The 18156-nt window shown below is 39.8% G+C and overlaps 1 protein-coding gene and 2 long non-coding RNA genes across 3 annotated transcripts in view; 2 read left to right on the forward strand and 1 right to left on the reverse strand.

Annotated features, from left to right (window-relative positions):
- The window catches only part of LOC118556447 (CCR4-NOT transcription complex subunit 9), a 48139-nt gene that overhangs the window by 28370 nt on the left and 1613 nt on the right, over window positions 1–18156 (reverse strand). The window lies entirely within an intron of this gene.
- LOC118563789 lies at window positions 1526–2286 on the forward strand. Its single transcript, XR_004931435.1, has 3 exons — window positions 1526–1964; window positions 2049–2103; window positions 2194–2286. It is a non-coding gene; the product is annotated as an uncharacterized LOC118563789 (long non-coding RNA).
- Window positions 2412–2699, forward strand: LOC118563788. The gene is made up of 2 exons (XR_004931434.1): window positions 2412–2484; window positions 2593–2699. It is a non-coding gene; the product is annotated as an uncharacterized LOC118563788 (long non-coding RNA).

Genomic DNA, 18156 nt, shown 5'->3' on the forward strand with positions numbered 1-18156 from the left:
CCCAAGTGACATTTCTCTAAAAGGTAAGAAAATCTCTGGTACAAATAGATCAGGCTCTATATAACCTAAATATAGACTCTTACATTTTACCTTGAATTGATTTAATTAATTAAAGTATGCTAGATTACTGTGTATGCCATTAGCAATGGCAAATGTTATGTAAAAAAAATACACAAAATAATTTATTTCAAAAATTTGTTTTAATCAGAATCAGTTGGTAAAATGTGAATCAGAATCAGCAAGGTAAAATGTGCATTCCATGCAAACATTAGAATCAGAATGAGAGGTCTGCAGAGATCACAGTCTCCTAGAGCTCAACTACTGTGCATAGTGGCATGACTACAGTGACCTTTTTTTGGTCTTACTTAAATGCACAGAGGATGTATTAACTACACATCTCCCAGCAATGCGCTCAACTGGCAGAAATTATGCTGGGTATGACGTGTCTGTTCCCTGCAAGCCCCAAACTTCTATTGGCTTTCGTTCTGCTGACACCAAAACACTGTGCTTCACATAAAGCATATCAGCTGTGTCATTGCATGACAAAGTCCCAACCATTTGTCTTCCTAAAATACTGGCAAATTCTGCACCATATTCACATGTCCATGGCATATGAAGCTGTTGGCTCTGCTGAAATTGCCTCATAATCTGGACTTCAATTGTCCTATTGTTGTGATTAAACTTTCCCAGTATTCCATTAAAACGCTCAAATGAAAGCAGGGTTAACATGGGGTGCAAGTTTTGAATCGCATAAAAATGTGTATGTGTCACTAATTAGGTCAAGAATAGATTATGGGAGTGTGGTATATGGTTCAGCGGCTAAGTAGGTTAAAAATTTTTTACGTTACTCAAGCTAGAGCATTGAGAATTTGTTTAGGGGCAGTTAAATCAACTCCAGTATGTGCTTTACAAATAGAATCAGGAGAAATGCCATTATGTATCAGAAGGCAACAGATAATGGTTAATTACTGGATAAATTTAAAAGGACATAATGAAGATCATCCAGTTATGAAAGTATTAGAAAGTTGTTGGGAAAGACGAAAGGGTCAATTTAATAGTTTTGGATGGATTGGGGATGATAGAGCAAAAACATTTAATGTATATAACAAAGAATTCAGTCCAACAGTATTGTGGGCTTTGAGACCTACATGGATATGGAAATATATTAATATAGATGGATCATTATTAAATATTAAGACAAGAAATATAATAGATATCTGCCAAGAATTTTACAATCAAATACAGATTAAATATAATGATAATTTGCAAATTTATACTGATGGTTCGAAAAATCCAAAAAATGAAGCAACTAGTGTAGCTGTAGTGATTCCTGAATTAAAAATTAATATTTCAAAAATAACATCTAATTATTTTAGTATATATGCGGTAGAATTATGTGCTATATTATTAGCTTTAGAATGGGTGGAGGATACAAATATAAATAAAATAATAATTTGTAGTGATTCATTATCTGCATTATTAAGTATAGAAAAGGGATGTACAAAGATTTTTCGTTTTGTTTTTTTTATTCTGGGATCATAAGGATTTGAAGGATATATATTAGGATCCAATAGATGGCAGTAATGCAACAACTATGGATGCAAGCTGTCGTTAAATCCTAAAGAAGAAGAAGAAGAAGAAGAAGAAGAAGAAGAAGAAGACGACTTTACTGTGTTTGGATTTTACTGGTATGCCGGACAACGTCTCGCGTTCAACTCCTCTAGGACGCGATCCACAACTTTCAGCCAGTCCGCAGACTGACGAGAAGAAACTGCTGATTGCTATCAGTGGACTGTCTCGTCAGCTTACTCAACATACTGCCGACATGAGAGGTTCACTCAACTGCAGAATTCGGTAAACTCCAGGTTGCTGTCCATAGAGGACAAGATGGCGGCTCTGCAGTCGAACAACTGTGCTGGAGAGACTAACTCCAAGAAGAGAAGACGGATGCACAAAAGCTTGCGGTAAGAATATATTTGACTGCTAGCTAAGCTAAAAGTAGCCTAGCCATAACCCAAAGCTAAGGGTGTATTTTTTGTGATTTACAGTACGCCGTCTTCACAACTCGGAGACAAATTGCAGGCGCTATGAACCGGCGCAAGGGTAAGATTTAAAGAATATGCTTTCATTCTGCGATAAAAGGAAATAGATACGGATAGATACCGATCATAACTGTACATTTTGTTTTCACAGACTAAGCACGCCTCATAATGAGGCAGTTACCTCCTATCTGCTCGGAGCAATAACTGCAAGCCTCGATTTACACTATATTGATAAAGACGACATTGTGTATAAGGGACTTGTTTTACTGTTTCTCCCTTGTTTTTAATGTTACTGTGACTTGCGTTTGGCTTTTATTCATACCACTCTCATTTGTTTTCCAGCCGCCTGTAAGACGTATTACGAGACGGTACGCAGCCAGAGAACTCAATGCGGGCGGAAGCTGCCAAGAATTCAGCTCGGAGTCGAGCGAGAAGAAAGAGGGTAAGACTTTATTTGGTGACTATTTTTCAGGTGCATTGATAGATGTGTTGTGTCCATACGCAGTGCATCCCATCGCATAATACTGATTCATTGTTTTGTTTTTTACAGCTGCAGGAATCGAGGCAGAGCGTGCTAGCTGATGAGGAAGTGGAACTCTGGATGTCCGCCACCGTCGACCTCATGTCTGACGAGGAAGATGGCGTCGTTGGCGGGGTCTCTGGATGGATTGTACCGCCGTCATTTCGTAGGCCGGATCTCTCTGAACTCTGTGTGAAGCTGCAGTCCCGGTTAGAGGCGACGCCGAAGTACAAAGCCACGCACAGCAGGCGTCTGCACATCGGACCTGCCTCGGAAAGAACGCCGCCAGCAGTTGCCTACAACCCCGAGGAGGCAAACGGACAGTTCACGGAGTTGTAGTTTTTTGGATACGCATGTGTGGGAAGATCCTCGCGTTGTATATAGTTGTGTGTGTGTGTGTGTTTTTTTTAATAAAGCTCTTTCTTTGCATAAACATCTTCCTGGCAAATGTTAATTTCCTGTATAAATTCATTCATGTCCTTGAAGGTAGCCTAATGATAGTGTAGTAGCCTACATAAGATAACATGAATATACAGCATAATATATATATATATATATATATATATATATATATATATATATATATATATATATATATATATATATATATATATATATATAAAAATATAAACCAACCAACCAATCACGAGTGATTTTACTAGTTTGAAAATAATGGTTTCAGCCAATACTGAGTAAGAACATTCTGGCCTGCCCTGGCCACGTGTGGTTTTGCTGCCAATCAGGAGCGATTTTACTTATTTAAAAAAAGTGGTTTCAGCCAATACTGAGTAGGTTATTCAAGCCAGACCTGGCCAGCCGCGCGGGTCCGCTGCATTCATATGCTAATTAGGGCCATTAGTACAGCTGATCGCTCTCCACATACGTCAGAGTCCGGTTCCGACAATTTGTGGCACTGAAAACGGCAACAAGCACGGGTTGCAAATTGTCGTTAACTGCCGAAAATTAGGGAGATCTGCGGTAGTTTACGGGGACGAAAATCTCACTTTTCATGCAGTGCTCAGACCTGAACCTCCAAAAGCATCTAAAGAAAGTTACAAGGTCAGCTTTCTATCACCTGAAAAACATTTCCAGGATTAAAGGACTAATGTCTCAGCAGGATCTGGAAAAACTAATCCATGCGTTTATATTTGCAACGGTGCAACGGTGTTTTCACAGGCCTGCCTAAAAAGTGGATCAGACAGCTGCAGCTGATCCAGAACGCTCCTGCCCGCGTCCTCACTAAGACTAAGAAAGTAGAGCACATCACCCCAGTTCTAAAGTCCTTCCATGGCTCCCTGTATATCAGAGAATAGACTTTAAAAACTTCTGTTCGTCTATAAATCCCTGAATGGCTTAGCACCTAAATACATCAGACTTGTTATCAGTGTATAAACCCTCCAGACCATTAAGGTCTTCTGGCTCTAGCCTACTCTGCATACCTAGAACCAGAACTAAACAAGGAGAAGCAGCATTTAGTTCCTATGCTCCACTGATCTGGAACAAACTTCCAGAAAATTGTAAAGGTGCGTAAAGCCTGAGTTCCTTTAAATCAAGATTAAAAACACATTTGTTTAGGATTGCCTTCAACTGTTCTAGTTAACTGAATCACCACTTTTTTGTTCTTTTTTCTATCTACATTTTATTCCTACCTACTTGCTTTTATTCTGTTTTATTTTGCTATATTTTAATCATGTAAAGCACTTTGCATTGTCTTTGTACTGAATTGTGCTATATAAATAAATTTGCCTTGCCTTGCCTTACTGAACAAGACAACTTGGTTTGTGGTTTATTTGTGGTCTCTTGCTGCCACCTGGTGGACAGGTTTGAGCAAATAATGCTGTCAAAAGATTAAAAATATATGGTTTGATGTGACTTCCCCACGCCACCACGCCGCCCTGCTCCATGGAATCCACTTGGGGCTGGAATCCACAACACACCAATATGTCTTCTGTCTCTTGACACAGTTTCATGTTGATTAGCTCAGAGGGGTAACATAGCGACCGCTTACAACAAAACATGACACTTCCTGTTGTCAGGGGGCGTGGCCTAAGCAATGTTATCATTTGACCATTGGATATTAAAGAAGACCTAGTGGTGATCAACTACTGAAAGTTTGGTGGCTCTGTGAGTTTTTGTGTATGAAATATAACAGTTTTGTGTTTCATGGCGAGTTGGTGAACTTTGACCCCTGCCAACGCCCCTTCAGCATGCTCAAAAACTCACCGTTTTGATAACTTTTAATTGGCCATGCCTTATGATCAGACTGACCGAGTTTCAAGCCGCTCGCTCAAAATCCCTAGGAGGAGTTCGATCAAATACCAATGCTGTAAACGTCAAAAATCAGGTCAAAATCAGACCTTCAATCTAAAATGGCCGACTTCCTGTGATATTTGCACTATGACATTAATTGTAAATTCTGAGCGTCTTGGTGAGCTCTACCACTGTACCAAATCTCATGTCTCTACGATGAAGTAAGTGAATAGCAAAGGGTCCTTTGAAAATTTCTAGGTGGCGCCGTTGAGGCATTTTTCTTTTGATTTTTGTGATGACCTTAAAATACAAAATTTTTAAACAGTCACCATACATCTGCAAAGTTTGGTGAGTTTTTGAAAAAGGTAAGGCCCCCAAAAAGGCCCCTCTTTAGGGGGGCAGAATAATAATAATAATTAAAACCGCAAGCGGTGATGAGCGGCCCTCGCAGCAAAGCGCCGCTCCGGCCTTGGCCACCGCTGGGATTTGCGCACCGCCGGCCGCCCGCCACCGCAGATGTTGTCACGCATTTTGCCCGCCCGTCCACTGGGCGATTTACACAAACGTGTTCGGCAGCGCTCCCCCACGACTCACAAAAAATCTGGTGCAGATTCACCACAACGGACCGGTATAGCGCCCGCTTCACAGCAGACGCCGCACCAATCCGCCTGTCGATCTCCCGCTCCATCTTCCCCTCATTCGTGAACAAGACCCCAAGATACTTGAACTTCTCCACTAGAAGCTGGCCCTTGGGACTTTCCTTTTTTAAAAAGCTTATAGTTAGAGTGGCTCATGTTACCCTGAGCTACCTCTATAGTTATGCTGCTATAGGTTTAGGCTACTGCAGGACATCAGGGTCTATTGTTCTTCAATTTTGAATGACTGTTGTAATTTCAGCTTTTAACTTTTTGATTTTTCTTTTTTCTTCATAGTAGGCACACCTGGTCTGGCGTTCTGTTAGCTGTGGCTTCATCCAGGGAAGACAGATCACCCGCTACTACCATCTAATGTAGAACTTCTGTGCTTTTTTGTCTGTCTTGTTGTGTCTCTGCTCTGTCTTCTGTAACCCCCAGTCTGTCGAGGCAGATGACCGTTCATACTGAGCCCGGTTCTGCTGGAGGTTTTTCCTTCCCGTTAATGGGGAGTTTTTTTTCCTGCTGTCGCTTCATGCTTGCTCAGTAGGTAGGATTGCTGCAAAGCCATGGACAATGCAGACGACTCTCCCTGTGGCTCTACGCTTCTTCAAGAGAGAATGCTACTTGTCAAGACTTTGATGCAATGAACTGGTTCCCTTATATAGGAATTTTTTGACCAATGTGTATAATCTGACCCAATCTGTATAATCTGATTGATTTTGACGTTGTAAAGTGCCTTGAGATGACATATTTCATGAATTGTCGCTATATAAATAACATTGAATTGCATCATCTCTTCAGACCAAATAAACTATCACATTTTTTGAGACAGTTATCTCATTTTAAAGATATAATCATCTAACAGTATTACTCTTAGCAAGTTAAAGCTCCATAATAATTTTAGACCAGGTTTTAGTTCCACTCTTTTATTATGCACATCTAGGCTACCTATAAATATAAAGTATGGCATGCCAAAAAACATTTTCAACAAAAGGCAATTTTAGTAATGGCCTTGCGATTTTATATCTAAGCATTAAAAATGATAATATTTCACCAATTTTCACAGCAAGATGGAAATAACGACTATCCAACATTTTAAGATTTTGTAAAAACTTTTTTCCTTTTTTACCTACCTTTTGAAATTAATACTTGTTTCTACTTCTCCAAAATTAAACTTCAAGAAAACTATTGTGCTGTCCTGGGGCCATATGCAGCTAGACAGCTAGGACAAAAGTTCCCCCCAAAAGCTTCCTTTTCTTGCATTCTCTGAATAACCTTTGTTCCCAAATCTGGCTTTAAACATTCTTTTTGTAAAAAGACGAATATTTTTCCAAGGCAGAAGCGTGTAGAACAAATTCAACTTCAACATTAGCAGTTTCCCTAGCTTCATCGCTGAAAAGCAGCTTTTAACCGGAGCAAAATACGTCAAAGATCTTTTTTAAGGTGAGAGCACTCACTATCTCACGTAATTCACATAGAGATCTAACAAAGTTGTGATGTCTCACTCTGATTAAATATGAACCCAAAACTTTTCTAACTGTTTTTGCCTTGGATTTCCTCTGACTAAGAATTATTATCTTATTTATGTAATGTATTCACGACATGAATTCCTTGCTGTCTTAACAAAAGGCAGAACAACTATAATGTTACTTTCTATAATTATTACAGGCTCTGCTGAGATGTCAAATTCCGGAGAATGCTTAGACACCCTGACACACTAATATGGATTAACTTCATTTCATGTGCGCTCGTGAACTTGTTTTAGTTGATTTAGTTTTCTTGATGTACTGTAGAGCGTGATGAGGTCTGTTGTGGTATTGTGTGCACTGGATTGAGGGGACAGTTGGTGTTGTCTGTCAAACCCAATCTTCTTATGCTGCAAATTCAGTAAAGTTACCATATATATATATATATATATATATATATATATATATATATATATATATATATATATATATATATATATATATATATATCTATATATATATATCTATATATATATATATCTATATATATAACGGTTGCAGTTACAGCTCAAACGTAACAACACTTCTAAATCTGAGTCTGACGCACAATTTCAAATAAAAACATGAAGCAGTTTGATTTTTGTCCGATGACGAGCGAGCGAGCGAGAGAGAGAAAGAGATAACTGGTAAAGCAGCACATAGTAACAATAAGTCTAGCGCGCCATAAAGATGTTATTAATCAGGGAAATCTTTCTGATTGTTTCACAGCGGTTACCTGCAGCGGGTAAACACGCCCACGACAACACACTTAGGCTCCCCGCAGCCCGTTTCTATCGGAATATGCGCCAAAACTGCCTCTTTAAAATGAACTGCAAGGTGCAGTCTGCGCCTGTCTGAATTGCAATGTGAAGTTTTACACATCTATGCGTGAGCATAATCAAAAATTCCCCCCAGGAGCAGCGTTTTTTTTTCCCCAGGACCCGCGGTAACGACAGCAGTGTTCTTACGATGGAGTATTAGGGCCACACATGAAGAGAAAAAATAATTTTGCCATGACGAGATTAAACTGGTGCAGATCAGTTGATGCAGCGATGCATTTGGCCACCGGAGGCAGTGGCGACCCACCAGCTTAAAATCTATGTATTGACATCTTAAAAATGGTGTTATAGCTTAAAAGATCATCCTGTTTTTGTTGGTTTTGTAGCCGAATAGAAGAGATGTTCTCAAAGCATTAAATAAGCCTTTTGACTTTTAAAAATGTTGTCCTTTTAAGGTAATTTTAAGTTACTTTTTATTAAATTTATCAATATCCTATGGAAGTCTGGACATATGGCAGTGGTGTTTCAGGTGACTTTGCCACGCCACCACGCCGCCCTGCTCCATCGAATCCAGTTGATTTTGTAGCCGAATAGAAGAGATGTTCTCAAAGCATTAAATAAGCCTTTTGAATTTTAAAAATGTTGTCCTTTTAAGGTAATTTTAAGTTACTTTTTATTAAATTTATCAATATCCTATGGAAGTCTGGACATATGGCAGCGGCGTTTCAGGTGACTTCGCCACGCCACCATGCCGCACTGCTACATGGAATCCAGTTGGGCCTGGAATCAACAACACAGCAACATGTCTTCTGTCTGTGGACACAGTTTCATGTTGATTAGCTCAGAGGGGTAACATAGCGACTGCTAACAATAAAACATGACACTTCCTGTTGTCAGGGGGCGTGGCCTAAGTGATGTCATCATTTGACCATTGGATATTGTAGAAGACCCGATGATGATCAATCACAGAAAGTTTGGTGCCTCTGTGTGTTTCTGTGTAGGAGATGTAGCAGTTTTTCCTGTTGTCAGGGGGCGTGGCCTAAGTGATGTCATCATTTGACCATTGGATATTGTAGAAGACCCGATGATGATCAATCACAGAAAGTTTGGTGCCTCTGTGTGTTTCTGTGTAGGAGATATAGCAGTTTTTCCTGTTGTCAGGGGGCGTGGCCTAAGTGATGTCATCATTTGACCATTGGATATTGTAGAAGACCCGATGATGATCAATCACAGAAAGTTTGGTGCCTCTGTGTGTTTCTGTGTAGGAGATATAACAGTTTTTCCTGTTGTCAGGGGGCGTGGCCTAAGTGATGTCATCATTTGACCATTGGATATTGTAGAAGACCCGATGATGATCAATTACAGAAAGTTTGGTGCCTCTGTGTGTTTCTGTGTAGGAGATATAACAGTTTTATGTTTTGTGGCGAGTAGGTGAACTTTGACCCCTGCTAACGCCCCTTCAAAATGCTCAAAAACTCACCGTTTTGATAACTTTTAATTGGCCATGCCTTATGATCAGACTGACCGAGTTTCAAGCCGCTCGCTCGAAATCCCTAGGACGAGTTCGATCAAATACCAATGCTGTAAACGTCAAAAATGAGGTAAAATTACGACCTTCAATCTAAAATGGCCGACTTCCTGTGATATTTGCACTATGACGTTAATTGTAAATTCTGAGCGTCTTGCTTAGATCTACAACTGTACAAAATTTCATTAATCTACGATGAAGTAAGTGAATAGCAAAGGGTCCTTTGAAAATTTCTAGGTGGCGCCGTTGAGGCATTTTTCTTTAGATTTTTGTGACGACCTTAAAATACAAAATTTTTAAACAGTCACCATGCATCTGCAAAGTTTGGTGAGTTTTTGAATATGATGAAGCCCCCAAAAAGGTCCCTCTTTAGGGGGGCAGAATAAAAATAATAATAATAATAATAATAATAATAAGAAGAAACAACACAGAAACAATAGGCCTTCGCAGCGCTTCGCTGCTCGGGCCTAATAATTAACACTACAGATACAATAGGCCTTCGCAGCGCTTCGCTGCTCGGGCCTAATTAAAACCGCAAGCGGTGATGAGCGGCCCTCGCAGCAAAGCGCCGCTCTGGCCTATTGGCCACCGCTGGGATTTGCGCACCGCCGGCCGCCCGCCACCGCAGATGCTGTCACGCATGTTGCCCGCCCGTCCACTGGGTGATTCACACGAACGTGTTCGGCAGCGCTCCCCTACGACTCACAAAAAATCTGGTGCAGATCGCTCAATGCAGCGAGGAGATACAGCCGTTGAATAATGATAATGCATTTGGCCATCGGACCGGACTAAATCGTTCGGCGGGCCGATTGGCCACCGCCGAACGATTAAATATGAACCCAAAAGTTTCTAACTGTTTTTACCATGGATTTCCTCTGACTAATAATTAATTTATATCTTATTTGTGTAATGTATTCACAACATGAATTCCTTGCTGTCTTAACAAAAGGCAGAACAACTATAACGTTACTTTCTATAATTATTGTCCTGCTCACTAAAGTTTGTTATGGATTCCTGTTGGGGGGTGGATAAGGATGCATCCAAATGAGTTTTAAGCAGCTTGGCCCAAAACTGTGGAATTCAGAGCCAAACGTATGACAGCAGCGTTTGAGGTGAATATGCCACGCCGCCACGCCCCCCTGCTCCATCGAATCCAGTTGGGCCTGAAATCCACAACACATCAACATGTGTTCTGTCTGTGGACACAGTTTCATGTTGATTAGCTTAAAGGGGTAACATAGCGACCGCTTACAACAAAACATGACACTTCCTGTTGTCAGGGGGCGTGGCCTAAGCAAGGTCATCATTTGACCATTGGATATTGTAGAAGACCCGATGATGATCAATCACAGAAAGTTTGGTGCCTCTGTGTGTTTCTGTGTAGGAGATATAACAGTTTTATGTTTTGTGGCGAGTAGGTGAACTTTGACCCCTGCTAACGCCCCTTCAACATGCTCAAAAACTCACCGTTTTGATAACTTTTAATTGGCCATGCCTTATGATCAGACTGACCGAGTTTCAAGCCGCTCGCTCGAAATCCCTAGGAGGAGTTCGATCAAGTACCAATGCTGTAAACGTCAAAATTGAGGTCAAAATCAGACCTTCAATCTAAAATGGCCGACTTCCTGTGATATTTTCACTATGACATTAATTGTAAATTCTGAGCGTCTTGGTGAGCTCTACCACTGTACCAAATTTCATGTCTCTACGATGAAGTAAGTGAATAGCAAAGGGTCTTTTGAAAATTGCTAGGTGGCGCCGTTGAGGCATTTTTGTTTTGATTTTTGTGACGACCTTAAAATACAAAATTTTTAAACAGTCTTCTTGCATCCGCCAAGTTTGGTGAGTTTTTGAGTATGATAAAGCCCCCAAAAAGGCCCCTCTTTGGGGTGGCAGATTAATAATAATAATAATTAAAGCCGCAAGCGGCGATGAGCGGCCCTCGCAGCCAAGCACCGCTGGGGTACGCGCACCGCCTGCCGCCAGCCACCGCAGAAAATGTCACGCATTTTACGCGCACGTCCACCGGGCAATTCACACGAACCCGTTCGGCAGTGAAATCAGGTGCAGATCGGTTGATGCAGCAAGGAGATACAGCCGTTGAATAATGATATTGCATTTGGCCACGGGGCCGGACCAAATCGTTTGGCGGGCCGTACGTTTGACACCCCTGGTTTAAACATTACTTTACTGGTTGAAATGCAGTTCAAAGTCTTCAGCTGATCCAAAATGCTGCAGCAAGAGTTATGGAGATAGTTTCCTGCCAAAAGGTTGTAAACAGAAAAGGTGTTGCACACAAATAAAACTTGTTTTGCACACAAAAAGATGTGTTTCACACAAAAGAAATTGTTTTGCAAACTGTCCGCCAACCTTGCACTCAAAATATCATTTATAAGTTTTCCTCCAGTACAAAATGGTCTCTGCACACACAAAACAGCCTCTGCTCGACTAAGAAACAATCCCACCCACGCTGCGGTAAATATGTGCCAAAAGTCACGTGATGCATTAAGAGTTGTTGTTCAGACTTCCCGACATTGAGAAGAATTCAGTTATCTCTAAACTATTGGGCTAATTTACTAAATGATTGCATTATTAGGTGCTGTAGAATGGATTGAGGAGGTGAGACCATTAAGAGCTGTCATATGTTCAGATTCAAGTTCATCATTGATCAGTTTAAAAAGAAATCATTCAGAAAGCCGTCCAGATATCTTATTAGTAATTCAACAAATATTATATCATATTCAGATGATGGGGTTATCAGCTGTGTTTCTTTGGGTTCCTGCACATATAGGAGTGAAAGGTAATTAAATGGCTGATAAGAAAGCTAAAGAGTCGATAAATAAAAGTAAGAGTGATTAAGAATAGACATGGGTAAATCAGAGGTTCAAAGTATTATGCTGCCATCTTGTGGTCAAAAATAATACCTGTTTTTATGACAAAATGACATCTTTGATGAAAATTAATTGACTTTTACATTCCTGCAGTGAAAAAGAAGGTTCATAATAAGTCATTTGGTTGGACAATTATTCAGAAAGCAAGAGAATTAGGATTAAATCATTGAAATATTAGTCCAACAGTACCATTATCAATAACACCACCATGGATCTTACCTGAATCAATAGTAGATTTAACAATATTGGAAAAGAAAAATAGAGATAAAATGTATATATGTAATTCTTTAATAGTGGAAGAATATATAGAACAGTTTTATAATTATGTAAAAATGTATACGGATGAATCAAAAAAATCAATTAGGACAAACTGGAGTAGGTGTAATAATTCCAGAGTTTAAACTGCATATAGGGAAGAAATTAAATGAAGGAATATCTGTTTACACGGCAGAAATGATTGCATTATTAGGTGCTGTAGAATGGATTGAGGAAGTGAGACCATTAAGAGCTGTCATATGTTCAGATTCAAGTTCATCATTGATCAGTTTAAAAAGAAATCATTCAGAAAGCCGTCCAGATATCTTATTAGTAATTCAACAAATATTATATCATATTCAGATGATGGGGTTATCAGCTGTGTTTCTTTGGGTTCCTGCACATATAGGAATGAAAGGTAATTAAATGGCTGATAAGAAAGCTAAAGAGTCGATAAATAAAAGTAAGAGTGATTAAGAATAGACATGGGTAAATCAGAGGTTCAAAGTATTATGCTGCCATCTTGTGGTCAAAAATAATACCCGTTTTTATGACAAAATGACATCTTTGATGAAAATGAATTGGCTTTCTTTAGGGTTTACACAATTGGTCCAAGAGACTTTTTTGTAGGGACTGAGAAGTTACATCTGCTTACCAAGTTTCATAATTCTCAGACAAAGCATGGCTTGGGGCTTACTGATTTAATGCGTTTTTAATGGTTTTCCACAAACCTGATTTTTGCAATGTGACAGCTCAGGCAAATATGCATATTTCATAAAACCTTTGATAACTTTTAACCCTCAAGGTCTCATCTCCACGCTGAAAAAATTTGAAAGTGATAGCTTAAAATGCCTAGGACTAGTTCGTTAAAGTTTGAGGCAAAAACCGTCAATATTTTACCCTTTGACCCAAAATGGCAGGCTTCCTGTGGGTTTTAGAGCATACCCACAATAGACTTTTTTTCATAACTTTAAGAAAGCTACCTAGGTAAAAAATTTCAGCTTTCTACGTGTTACGGTTTGGCCCAACTCACTCTAGTTGGCGCTGTTGAGCGGGTTTGCCACGCCCGCTTTCAATTACACTAAAATCATGCGATTTCTCACGGGGGACAATTTTGGGCAAAGTTTGGTGAGTTTTCATGCATGTTTAGGCCTCCAAAAAGCCGTTTCAAAAGTCCCAAGAATAAATAATAATAATAATAATAATAATAATAATAATAATAAAATCTGCAGTTACAATAGGCCTTCGCAGCGCTTAGCTGCTCGGGCCTAATAATAATAATAATTAAACAACACAGATACAATAGGCCTTCGCAGCGCTTCGCTGCTCGGGCCTAATTAAAACCGCAAGCGGTGATGAGCGGCCCTCGCAGCAAAGCGCCGCTCCGGCCTTGGCCACCGCTGGGATTTGAATCTGTATAATCTGATTGATTTTGACGTTGTAAAGTGCCTTGAGATGACATATTTCATGAATTGTCGCTATATAAATAACATTGAATTGCATCATCTCTTCAGACCAAATAAACTATCACATTTTTTGAGACAGTTATCTCATTTTAAAGATATAATCATCTAACAGTATTACTCTTAGCAAGTTAAAGCTCCATAATAATTTTAGACCAGGTTTTAGTTCCACTCTTTTATTATGCACATCTAGGCTACCTATAAATATAAAGTATGGTATGCCAAAAAACATTTTCAACAAAAGGCAATTTTAGTAATGGCCTTGCGATTTTATATCTAAGCATTAAAAATGATAATATTTCACCAATTTTCACAGCAAGATGGAAATAACAACTATCCAACATTTTAAGATTTTGTAAAAACTTTTTTCCTTTTTTACCTACCTTTTGAAATTAATACTTGTTTCTACTTCTCCAAAATTAAACTTCAAGAAAACTATTGTGCTGTCCTGGGGCCATATGCAGCTAGACAGCTAGGACAAAAGTTCCCCACAAAAGCTTCCTTTTCTTGCATTCTCTGAATAACCTTTGTTCCCAAATCTGGCTTTAAACATTCTTTTTGTAAAAAGACGAATATTTTTCCAAGGCAGAAGCGTGTAGAACAAATTCAACTTCAACATTAGCAGTTTCCCTAGCTTCATCGCTGAAAAGCAGCTTTTAACCGGAGCAAAATACGTCAAAGATCTTTTTTTAAGGTGAGAGCACTCACTATCTCACGTAATTCACATAGAGATCTAACAAAGTTGTGATGTCTCACTCTGATTAAATATGAACCCAAAACTTTTCTAACTGTTTTTGCCTTGGATTTCCTCTGACTAAGAATTATTATCTTATTTATGTAATGTATTCACGACATGAATTGCCTGTAAAAGCCATGGACAATAAAACATGACACTTCCTGTTGTCAGGGGGCGTGGCCTAAGTGATGTCATCATTTGACCATTGGATATTGTAGAAGACCCGATGATGATCAATCACAGAAAGTTTGGTGCCTCTGTGTGTTTCTGTGTAGGATATATAGCAGTTTTTCCTGTTGTCAGGGGGCGTGGCCTAAGTGATGTCATCATTTGTCCATTGGATATTGTAGAAGACCCGATGATGATCAATCACAGAAAGTTTGGTGCCTCTGTGTGTTTCTGTGTAGGAGATATAACAGTTTTTCCTGTTGTCAGGGGGCGTGGCCTAAGTGATGTCATCATTTGACTATTGGATATTGTAGAAGACCCGATGATGATCAATCACAGAAAGTTTGGTGCCTCTGTGTGTTTCTGTGTAGGAGATAAAACAGTTTTTCCTGTTGTCAGGGGGCGTGGCCTAAGTGATGTCATCATTTGACCATTGGATACTGTAGAAGACCCGATGATGATCAATCACAGAAAGTTTGGTGCCTCTGTGTGTTTCTGTGTAGGAGATATAGCAGTTTTTCCTGTTGTCAGGGGGCGTGGCCTAAGTGATGTCATCATTTGACTATTGGATATTGTAGAAGACCCGATGATGATCAATCACAGAAAGTTTGGTGCCTCTGTGTGTTTCTGTGTAGGAGATATAACAGTTTTTCCTATTGTCAGGGGGCGTGGCCTAAGTGATGTCATCATTTGACCATTGGATATTGTAGAAGACCCGATGATGATCAATCACAGAAAGTTTGGTGCCTCTGTGTGTTTCTGTGTAGGAGATAAAACAGTTTTATTTTTTGTGGCGAATAGGTGAACTTTGACCCCTGCTAACGCCCCTTCAAAATGCTCAAAAACTCACCGTTTTGATAACGTTTAATTGGCCATGCCTTATGATCAGACTGACCGAGTTTCAAGCCGCTCGCTCGAAATCCCTAGGAGGAGTTAGATCAAATACCAATGCTGTAAACGTCAAAAATGGTGTCAAAATCAGACATTCAGTCTAAAATGGCCGACTTCCTGTGATACTTGTACTATGACATTAATTGTAAATTCTGAGCGTCTTGGTGAGCTCTACAACTGTACCAAATCTCGTGTCTCTACGATGAAGTAAGTGAATAGCAAAGGGTCCTTTGAAAATTGCTAGGTGGCGCCGTTGAGGCATTAGATCACGCCCACCAAAGTTTGTTATGGATTCCTGTTGGGGGCTAGATAAGGATGCATCCAAGTGAGTTTTAAGCAGCTCGGCCCAAAAATGTGGACTTCAGAGCCAAACGTATGGCAGCGGCGTTTGAGGTGACTTCACCACGCCGCCACGCTCCCCTGCTCCATCGAATCCACTTGGGCTGGAATCCACAACACAACAACATGTCTTCTGTCTCTGGACACAGTTTCATATTGATTAGTTCAGAGGGGTAACATAGCGACCGTTTACAGCAAAACATGACACTTCCTGTTGTCAGGGGGCGTGGCCTAAGCATAGTCATCATTTGACCATTGGATATTGTAGAAGACCCGATGATGATCAATCACAGAAAGTTTGGTGCCTCTGTGTGTTTCTGTGTAGGAGATATAACAGTTTTATGTTTTGTGGCGAGTAGGTGAACTTTGACCCCTGCTAACGCCCCTTCAACATGCTCAAAAACTCACCGTTTTGATAACTTTTAATTGGCCATGCCTTATGATCAGACTGACCGAGTTTCAAGCCGCTCGCTCGAAATCCCTAGGAGGAGTTCGATCAAGTACCAATGCTGTAAACGTCAAAATTGAGGTCAAAATCAGACCTTCAATCTAAAATGGCCGACTTCCTGTGATATTTTCACTATGACATTAATTGTAAATTCTGAGCGTCTTGGTGAGCTCTACCACTGTACCAAATTTCATGTCTCTACGATGAAGTAAGTGAATAGCAAAGGGTCTTTTGAAAATTGCTAGGTGGCGCCGTTGAGGCATTTTTGTTTTGATTTTTGTGACGACCTTAAAATACAAAATTTTTAAACAGTCTTCTTGCATCCGCCAAGTTTGGTGAGTTTTTGAGTATGATAAAGCCCCCAAAAAGGCCCCTCTTTGGGGTGGCAGATTAATAATAATTAAACAACACAGATACAATAGGCCTTCGCAGCGCTTCGCTGCTCGGGCCTAATAAGAAACAACACAGAAACAATAGGCCTTCGCAGCGCTTCGCTGCTCGGGCCTAATTAACACTACAGATACAATAGGCCTTCGCAGCGCTTCGCTGCTCGGGCCTAATTATTTTACTGTTTGGTAAGGATTACAAAAATAAAATCCTATTTATGACCTGGTAACAATTTTAAGACCTAAGAAAGACTGATTTAAGACATTTTAATGCCAATTAAGGCCTTAGTTTTAAGTTACAGAATTCAATGACTTTTAAGACTTTTTAAGGATCCGCGGGAACCCTGATCATAATATACTTGAAAAACCAATTTTTTAAACTCCATCTTACAGCCGGTTAAAATAACAAGTTGGCAGATTATCTTATTGTTCAACTTATAGTTTATGTCTCATGGTTTCCTCTAGGATTTTTTTTAACCTGTGGTGCTTTTTTATTGCTTTTTTTCTTTTTGGGGGGGGGGGGGGGGGTCGTCATAAACTAATTTGTATATTTGTCCATACAGTTGTTACCAGGGCAGTAGGAATATTGAGCTTTTTCAAAGGCAAAACTTATTTTAATAAAAAGATTAACTGTGTTTGGACCTAAAGCTTACTTTTATGAAATGATTTATGAATTTTAATACCGAACCCGAATTCATGCTACATAAAAATTTTTTTTTACAAAAAGACATCAGATGCACAAACAGTGAACGAGGGGAATAAGTGATTGAATCTGTGAGTGAATCAAATTCAGGGAATAATTTTTTTTTCCACAGACAAAATAGACTTTAAAAATCATATTTAATTCATATTTAATCCAGAGCGGGGTCGGCTGTGTGATTCAGCTGGAAACTGAGCGGGTTAGGGCAGCAGCAGCTGTGTTGTGCCTGTGAGACAACGCTGAGGGAAGTAGGAACGCTCTTTGCAGCTCTCGCTGCTGCCTGCGACTCCAGAACGAGCTTTTAAAGGTAAAGTCCACCAATATATGTTTAGAATAAAAGTCAGTTTTAGGGAAATTTGTGTTTTCTGTGCACAAGCAAAATGAAATGGCCTCAGTCTGATCATTGGTACTAAAATATCAGTCTAATTACAGAACTGTGGCAAAATAGTTTATGATTAACTTGAAAACACGATGAACAGATTGAACTGATTTCTGCAGGAAATCAGACGGTCTGGCCGACAACACGCTGCAGCACTGGGGGTAAAACACTGAAGCCTGTCGGTGGGTCTCTGCCGTCCCAACAAGTCCAAGCAGAATTAAAATTGGCTCATAATCCTGAA

The sequence above is a fragment of the Fundulus heteroclitus genome, chromosome 7, assembly GCF_011125445.2.
Source record: "Fundulus heteroclitus isolate FHET01 chromosome 7, MU-UCD_Fhet_4.1, whole genome shotgun sequence".
In the NCBI taxonomy this organism is placed as follows: domain Eukaryota; kingdom Metazoa; phylum Chordata; class Actinopteri; order Cyprinodontiformes; family Fundulidae; genus Fundulus; species Fundulus heteroclitus.